The sequence below is a fragment of the Gavialis gangeticus genome, unplaced genomic scaffold, assembly GCF_001723915.1.
Source record: "Gavialis gangeticus isolate Ggan-Ray unplaced genomic scaffold, GavGan_comp1, whole genome shotgun sequence".
In the NCBI taxonomy this organism is placed as follows: Eukaryota; Metazoa; Chordata; order Crocodylia; family Gavialidae; genus Gavialis; species Gavialis gangeticus.
The window spans coordinates 202,774,836-202,783,487 of record NW_017728992.1 but is presented as its reverse complement, the minus strand read 5'-3'; the positions used below and the strand labels follow the sequence as shown (position 1 = coordinate 202,783,487).

Sequence of the window (8,652 nt, the reverse complement as noted above, 5' to 3'; positions counted from 1 at the left end):
AACCAACACCCCGAGTGAATGTGTATGCCTGGACTCAGGGTCCAGATGTAGGAGGAACCTATGGTTTTCACAGCACCTGGTGGTTATACACTTGAGTCCTTGAAACATATTGATCAATGCAGAGGAATTCACAAGTAAGAAAAAAGTGCTATATTCCCTGAATAATGGACCCACTCCGAATAACTCACCCTGCTTTTATCATGATATCAAACGCTTACACTGCCTCCAACCTCTGCCTAACAGTCCCAAAATCCACCCCACATTGACTCCGCAGTACTTCCTACAGACATACAGTGTATGCTGCTATATTGTGTAATCATCTACATGTCCCATAGATGTACACACTACATTGCAAAGAAATCCTGGGATACAAACTCAAATAGCATAGAGACAGTGAGCGGTTGCTGTTCCCATCCATTTCACGAAGAGCTGCCGAGAGCCGAGCACATTTGAAAACCAGGGCTTAGAAGCCAAAATGCAAAGAATCAATATTTAAAAATCTTGGTCCATACATGCCCATGCCATACTGTACACACACACGGGACTTAGCATTATCACATACACCTGTGTAAAGCGGAGGACTAAGCCATCAGAATGGCACCGCTTTCAACCCACGTGGCCCTGGGCAATAACCCCTTTCTCATTTTGCTCTCAGACACAAACAGCTGCCCAAGACATACAAACACAGGGATTCAAGCTCCATTTACCCACAGAGCGACACCTCTGAAGCCAATGCAGTAACACTGGTGTGAGCTAGTGCAAGAACAAAATCAGGCTTCAAATGCATGTGTGCAACACTGCCTCTGCAGTGTGCATCTGTGCTCAGCATACGCACACTTTCATACCATGCTGGCCCTTGCAACATCCCACAACTATCTGCCCCGTCACTGAAACAGCTATGAAGCTACTCTTTTTACTCCCCTTCCCTCTTCCCTGTCCACCCCAAGGCAGCCTTTAACCAAACTGAGCCGTGGATGCTAGAAAAGGCACTGACGTCAATGTAAAAGTAAACCAAAGAGGTCTGGTTCCTGTATTACCCTGAAGGTCTGAGCGCTGGGGAGTAACTGCACGGTCACTCGATTCAGGCTTCACGCTCTGCAGCTGAACTCTCTCATTCAGGCTGTGTAAGTACTGTGCGCTCCTCCACACCGCGCCGGCAAGGCAGGCTGTAGCAGCTGATGCATCCTCAGGGAGCTTGATCAGCAGCAACTTTGAACTCAAGCAAGTTAAGCGCAGGTTATTCCAATCGCGGAGACACAATTTGAAGGGCATTTAACTCCTGTTATTAACGCTGTTATTGATAAAGTCGGGGGCTTTTTAAATGGGGTTGTCAGATGTAGGAGCAAGGAAACTTCAGGAGTGCTTCGATCGTGCATGCTTCGTGTAATGATTGCTGTCTAGATAGCAGGGCGATTCCGGAGTTTAATCTGAGAGCAAAATCAGAAAGAGGTCATCCTCCAGTTCAGCTAGAGACAAATAGTGGTTTCTATTATGTTTAATTGGTTAATTACGATAGATCTGATTTGTTTATAGAAATCGACTTGCAGAAATGTATTTTCCATAGCTCTCTGATCTATCATTGTGTGTGTGTGTGTGTGTGTGTGTACAAAGACACACAAGTACATATATTCATACCTGAACAGAGTGGGTAAAATTAAATCTGATAGAAATTGATATATATTGTATGTCTTTCCAGTATAATTAGTGATAGATAGATAGATAGATAAATAGATAGATAGATAGATAGATCTGTTGGTGACAGATGATACCCGAGGCTGTGGGTAGATCCACCGGTATCATCCATCACCAACAGATATAGTAATGCAAAGCTAGGAGCAAAGGAGGGAAATCAAGGAAATGAAAAGCAAGGCTGAAATGTATCACAAGTAATTTCCTAATGGAGAAACCAACTACGAAAGGAAAAACGCTCCCCGGGAAATGGTGCGGGTGCTCCGTCATTTGAGACATTTAACTGAGGATTTGTAAAAACACGAGAAAATCAGCTGCACGCAATGGTACCGGTGTTGTTGTGAGATGGAGCCGGTGGCCTAAGAGGTTAATGAGCAACTTGTGTGACATGGCAATTTGATAGCACCATTTGTACACGGTTTACATAAAGTGCAGTTAGCAAGTGAATGTGCGTTGCTGAAAACAGCCTTGTCTTTCTTCTTTTCATGCATACCGTGGTCATGCAAGGCATCTTCAGGCAGAGGCTGGACTCGATGATCTTCCAAGGTCCCTTCCAGCCCTAATGTCTATGAAATCTATGAAATCTTTGCCTTAAACATTTCATAAAAGGCAGATGCCAACCTCTTTTCTTAGCTAAAACACAGCATTTCCCTGACAAAATAGTTCCTTTTGAAAGGGAAAAAGCATATTGCCTTACAGAACCAAAGGAGAAGGGCAATATGGCCATTTTACCCCTAATTTCATCCCAGAGAGTCTCCACTGAAAATCCCAGGTGCCAGCACCTTTTGCCCTTGAACTCCAATCAAAACGTTGTATCTTATGTTCATTTCTATTAGAAATGTGTAGCTGCAAAAGACTTAAAAAAGACCATACACCCCTGTGTCTGGAAGTGGTTGGTGAAAAACCTGCTATTTCCAAAACCTGCCCTCCCAGACTGATCACAGGAGTCTGGGGACAGGTAAAATCTAGCCCTAACCAACTTTACACCTGGCCTATACATGGCATCTGATGTGAGGGGTGATTACAAATGCCCATTTTATAAGCATTTTACTCTCTAATTATCCATCTTAGTGTCCATCCTGTGACATTTTAGGGTAAATCAGGTTCCTGCAGATCGTCCTGCCAAACACCCGCTGCTCCTTGACAGCCCTTTTGCAAGCATTTGCAAGAACTCTCTCCCTTTCTCTTTCCTTGTTCCCATTTTTCATCCTTTAGTTTTCCTTCTTTTAACCCCACTCCAAAGCAGACAATGGCTTTGGCATTTCTGGACATACGGCATGTCCTCTCGGCTTTTCTTGTTGGTGAAACAGGGATTCATTTGGTGATGGAGAATGGAGACAGAAGGTAGAAAGGACATGACAAAGTCCAGAAGTGGAAGAGGTTGGATCAAACTTAGGGGCAATAAAAAGAAACCAAAGTGGTGAGACCAAGGGCTAGAACGGGACTAGCCAGAAACAGGGTTGTTGTCAGAGGAACAAGGCTTCGATGGACAGTGACATCACGGGCGTCATCAGTGTCCTACATGGCATCTGGTGTTCAGCTTCTTACTTTGCATCAATCCCAAGGTGAGGTCTAGCATGGTCCATAAACCGTTAGCATGTAAATGCCACCAAGTCTAATTCTTTATCATCCACACACCCCCTCCGTCCTTTTTCTGCTATGTGTCTCAGGGTGTTTTTAAGCCTTCCCACAGGCTTTGGGTATCGGCTAAAGCCAAAGCTGGGACTTCAAGTGGGGTGTGTCAATGCTCCTGCTGGGAGCAAAGCCAGAGGTTCCTGGCTCAAGGGTCTTGCCGCTCCGCTCAGGGTCAGGCCGATCGCCGTGTTTGGGGTCGGGAAGGAAGTTTACCCCATGGTCAGGTTGGTACAGACTGGGGCAGTGGCGGTTGCCTTCCCCTGGAGCAGGGGGCCTCTCTTGAGTGTATATGGACAACGTTTCATAGAAGCAGGACGTTGGCTGCCGTGGTTCCTGCCTTACCTGTTAGGGTGTTAGGTCTACCTTGCGTCGGAGTTGCCAGCAGTCTTACATAGCGTTTAAATTACGGTTGTATGGGATGGTTTGATAGGGATGATCCTTCCTCAGGCCGGGGTTGGACTAGATGACCTCTGGAGGTCCCTTCCAACCCAACCTCTGCATGGCTCTATGATTGTACCGATCGGCGCCCAACGAATCTGTTAGAAATGCAGCAGACAAATGACAAGACAACGTCCAGGGCTGTTCCTTCCACGCTGACAGATACACATTTGCTGGCAGATGTAAAGGGGCTTATAAAGAAACGCCAAGCCCGCCCAAACCTCAGCCCATCTTTTCCCCAGAAGACTGGCAGAAAAACAGGGCTTTGCACCACGCCCTGCAGCTTAACAAATTTGAGCTCTGGCAGCCCAAAGGAAGACATGAGGTGATGTTGCCCCATTGGGCAGCTCCCCATCTACCTGAGCATCGAGTGGTTTTTTAATTCATATGCAGAGAAAGACAGAGACGTGAACTTTGAACAACAAATGACTTTGCTTAGTAAATGGCTTCCTATTATCTCAGCTAGCCCGAAGCTCTGATCTGCCAGGTAATATTAGTAGGCAGCAAGGATGTCTACCAAAAAATCTCAGTGTTTTCTCCAGAAGCAAGTGGCCAGGGTACCAGCTGTGCTTTGACATCACTGGCTTCTAGCGTATGACTGTTTCTCCTGTGTCCTTGTTATGTGGTTAGGGTAGTAGTCTAACGAACACCAAGCCAATGCATCTTGGGGCCTGCAGAGAGCTCAGCACAGGATTCACTCCCTGAGATCAGGCATCCTTTGAAGGGACAGCTTAACACAGTGGTTCTCAGTCTTGTTAGACTCAAATTCCCTCTCATCAGAGTCAAGGCCCCCGGCAAAAAAATGCTGTCTCTGCTTTCACAGTTTTAATTATTACAGAAAAATTACAGAAAAATATTTCCACTGTAAAGAGCTCAGAAAGCCCACAGCAGGTCAGGATAGCTTTGACCCTGTGGATTCCTACTCGAAATCTCTGGGTTTGCGAGTCTCTGGGTTTTCCCGCACACCTGACTGTGCTAATATTACACGGCACCCGTAAAAGAATCTCACAACCCCCTGGTCAACAATCGCGGCTTGCAAGCATAGGACCACCAACCCAGTCCCCTGCATTCATAGCTTGTGTTCAGAGAGTCCTAAAAATTGTCCGCTCCAGCCTGCATACACCCATCACTTGCACAAAGCACCTAGGGAAACACGGCCAAAAACACCCGAAAATATTCCGCAGGTGAGAAGCAGAGAACGCCAGGGGGCACAGGGGGTGCTGATGTGGTGCAGGGGGGATTATCAATGGGGATGCCACCTGTTGATTAGAAAAATCCCTAAGTACCTATCAACTGGGCTCTCCAGAGATGTAGTAGAGCAGGACCCAGGCAGACAGAGGGAGGGGATAGGGTTAGAAAGGCAAACAGCTTGTGTGTGAACAGAGGGGGAATATCCGATACCCAAGAGCACGGTGGTAATTAGTGTTGCCTGGAAGATGAGCCAAGCGTGCACAGAAGGCAGCATGGGCTGAGCTGCAGGCGTGCGTCCTGCAAGGAGCAGCTCGGTGAACTGTAAGAACAGCCTGCACTGGTGTGTCCCCCCTGCCCTTTGCCTCGGGGGCACTCAGTCAGACCCAGATTAAGGCCAGTGGTGCCTGCAGGTTGGTATAGGCTGGCAGCTGTGCCCACAGCACCGACTGAATGCCCAAACTGGGTGCCCACAAGGCTGCTGCACAGTTCAGGAGGGTGTCAGGGAGCTGGTGCCACCCCTGCCCCCACATTACCTGTTTGACTGACTGATACACCGAGAGCACCAGTCTCCAGTGCCGTCAGTCCAGATTTATTCACGCCACACAGATCTACTCCCAAACGAGCATCCAAGATCTGTCCAAGCTGGGTTGCCGTCTCGTAAATCCGGGAGAGCTGTGAAACAGCTTTACAAGTAAACCCTCAGGAGCGTAACACCCTCTTTCCCAGCTGCCAGACTCCTGCCATCTGCCTCCTGGGTTCAAAATAAAACACCGCGCGGTGTCTGCTCAGCACCTTTCGTGCATGGGCGAGTGCTCTGCAGAGGAGGAAATCAAGGCACAGAGCTGTGAAGTGACTTGCCTGTTCACCTCCACCAAGTCCACAGCCGAATCTAGGGTTAAAGCCTAGTCCAAACGACTCCTGCTGCTGCGTGCCAGATGCAAGAAAGCACGCTGTCCCTCTCATCTCGTACCGGATTAAGAGCTCTCTAGTGTATTCCTGGCCTTGCTGCAGCAGGACACTGACAGTGCCTGTACCCACCCGCTTTACCTGCGGCAAGTTAGGGCACTCTGGGTGGCGCCTGGCGGTAGTTGTATGAGACGCTCGTTCATACAATTTGAACAGGTTAAAATTGGACTGTCTGCTGCTCTGCGTTCTGCTCCCCACTCTGATTGCTGCTCTGCTGCCTGCTCTGCCATGCACGTGCCACCTACAGAGGCGTCTGGCCACCCCGGACTAGATGACCTCCTGAGGGCCGTGCCAGCCCTGCCTATGTATGATTTTACATATCGCTAGCTTCAGAGGAAAAGGGTTTACGAGTTGCAGTGAGAGAGGACACTGGCTGTTTATTTCTGAAGGTCTGAGCTCATACATTGACCTGGGGAAGAAACACAAAGCACATCCTAGTCACCATTAATCCCCATTCATTTCAACTCAGCAACAGCCTTTTCTGAGGACAGACTCCAGGCTGACACAGTGGGGGCCACTGCACACCGAGCATTGGGGGCACGGCAAACTCTTGCCTTGGCCCTGTATATAATGCCTTTCTCCTACCAGTTCCTCACACTGCTGAGCATTGCATTAACTCAGGAAGACAACACCTATTTATGCGCCAGCAGTGATAAACCTCTTTGGTATGATCGCACGTGGGCAGCTTAACGTACAATTCTCATGTATAGTCTTAACTCATTGATTTATTAAATGCACTTAAGATAGCTTAAGTCACTGGGTCGTACCCAGGAAAGCTTAACGGAGGATCCTGATTTACAGTATTGGACCCGATACATAACTGGCTATGATCAGATGGAATATTTTAAAATATGCAGCCTGCAATTTATTTGTCTTGGAATATGAACCGACAGAGGAGGAAGCACAGTCCAGTTTAGCAATCTTGGTTCCTCTGTCATTTCTTTTTTAGAAGGGCCAAATTAAATTGGTGCACATTAGCAAGCTGTTTTGAAGCTATTGCCTATTACAGAAAAGGGATTAGAGAGCAGCTCCAAAGCTGTGTGGGTCGAGAGGGCCGGAGGTTCCTGTGGCAGTAACTCTCTATTGCAGATGAAAGTAGGCACCAAGTAGTCATCCCCCACACCAGATTCAATCTGATACATTTGAAAGACCTCCCTTTCGGGCTGATAGTATCTCAAACTTTTGTAAAGCTAGCCAAAAAAAAAGTCATGGCAAGGGACCTGACGAGTAACTTTCTTTCAACTACAGACGGAAATGAAAACCCAATTCCTTGTTCAGATTTATCATCTGGGCATCTCAAGCACATGTGTGTATAAGTGTGTACAGGCGTAGCTATTGACATGTGAGAAGAGAGTACACGCACTAAAACTTCTTCTTGGTTGATCTTAGTGGCATCTGTAAACCGATCCCTATTACTTCTCTGCAGCCACCTAGGTTTTGGAAGGTGGCAATAGGTCTGTGAGTCCTTGGGCCACCCGTCCTTCAGCTGACAAGAATCCAGCTGAGGTTAACCGAGGATTTGACTGAAGAGGAGTTGAGTTTCCAGCAAGGATTTCCAACATAGAATAGCATCCAAGACTAAAGGAACAAGGACCAAGATCTAATTTAGATTGACACAAGGTATGTGCCTGTATTATGCCAACACCTCCAGCAACCTAAGGCGATGCAACAGCAAAGCATCGTGTAACAAAGTGCAATGAAGCAAAGTGACACGTTGAAATAAAACCAGAGGGGAGAATTGCAAGTTTATAGCTCTGGCAGCTTGTGCTTTAGATCCAGCCAAGGAACTTGCCTTGGGTCCATGAGGGTTGGTGAGGGGCCTCCAAATATGAATTATACGTGACCTTATCGTTTTGCGCTCCCCCTCATCTTCTGCAGCCTTTGAAGTGAGCGCAAGGCTTCTTTGAAAATGCAGCCAGAAAGCGTTACTCTCTACTCCCATGTCCAGCAGGAGGGAAAGTGCTCCCTGGGCCTTTTGGTTAACCACAAATACGCCTGAGATAGCACTGCGCAGTCAGATCACGCCAGCCGCCAAGCCCTGAGGAATGGGAAAGGCAAAGCTGGAATATGTTGTTGCCGTCGTTGTCCTAAAGGGAAACCTTTCTGACGACTTAATGTCTGAGAAACTGCATAGTACTTGTGTTTCTGAGATAAAAGGTACAGTCGCATGGGAAACAAAAACACCTTATAAACCAGGCCTGCAGAATACTGCTGCTCATTTGTTTAGCTGAAGATAACTTTTCTCCTTTGGATCCCTTTAAGCTGATTTTTCATTCCAATTTCTGCCAGAGCCCCATTTAGATCGCTTCTTTTGATTCCCGTTCCCGCTGGAAAATCCTTTTGAGAAGGAAGTGTTTCTGTCCCTCTGTCCATAGTTATAAAGGTCTTTGCAGCATGGAGAAAAATCAAGGCACCAACCCCTGCTAGGACTTCTGTGTAGGGCACAGAGCTCCTCTCTCCCAGAGCTTTCCTGCAGGATCACAACCTATGATTATGGACGGACAGAGGGAACAAACTGTCCCCAGGGAGCCCAGCTCCTCGGGAGAATGGACAGGTCAAAGGAAACAAGCCAACACAATTAAGAGGGGGAAAATTGATTATTATATCAGCTTTTTCCAGTTGTAGCAATCCTATGAATGCCTCACCTCTACCGTCACATCAACATTTTGAAAGAGAAGCTAGATTTTTACAAGCTGGCCACAGTTCTCGCTCTTATCTAATTAGCGGCAGGAT

At 47.3% G+C, this 8,652-nt stretch overlaps 1 protein-coding gene across 1 annotated transcript in view; it reads left to right on the top strand.

Annotated features, from left to right (window-relative positions):
- The first annotated feature begins 1,055 nt into the window (after nucleotides 1–1,055).
- GPR20 (G protein-coupled receptor 20) overlaps nucleotides 1,056–8,652 on the top strand; it is an 80,027-nt gene continuing 72,430 nt past the window's right edge. The window contains exon 1 of the mRNA XM_019528223.1: nucleotides 1,056–1,124. The gene's annotated coding sequence lies outside the window, so the exon portion shown is untranslated. The remainder of the gene's footprint in view (nucleotides 1,125–8,652) is intronic.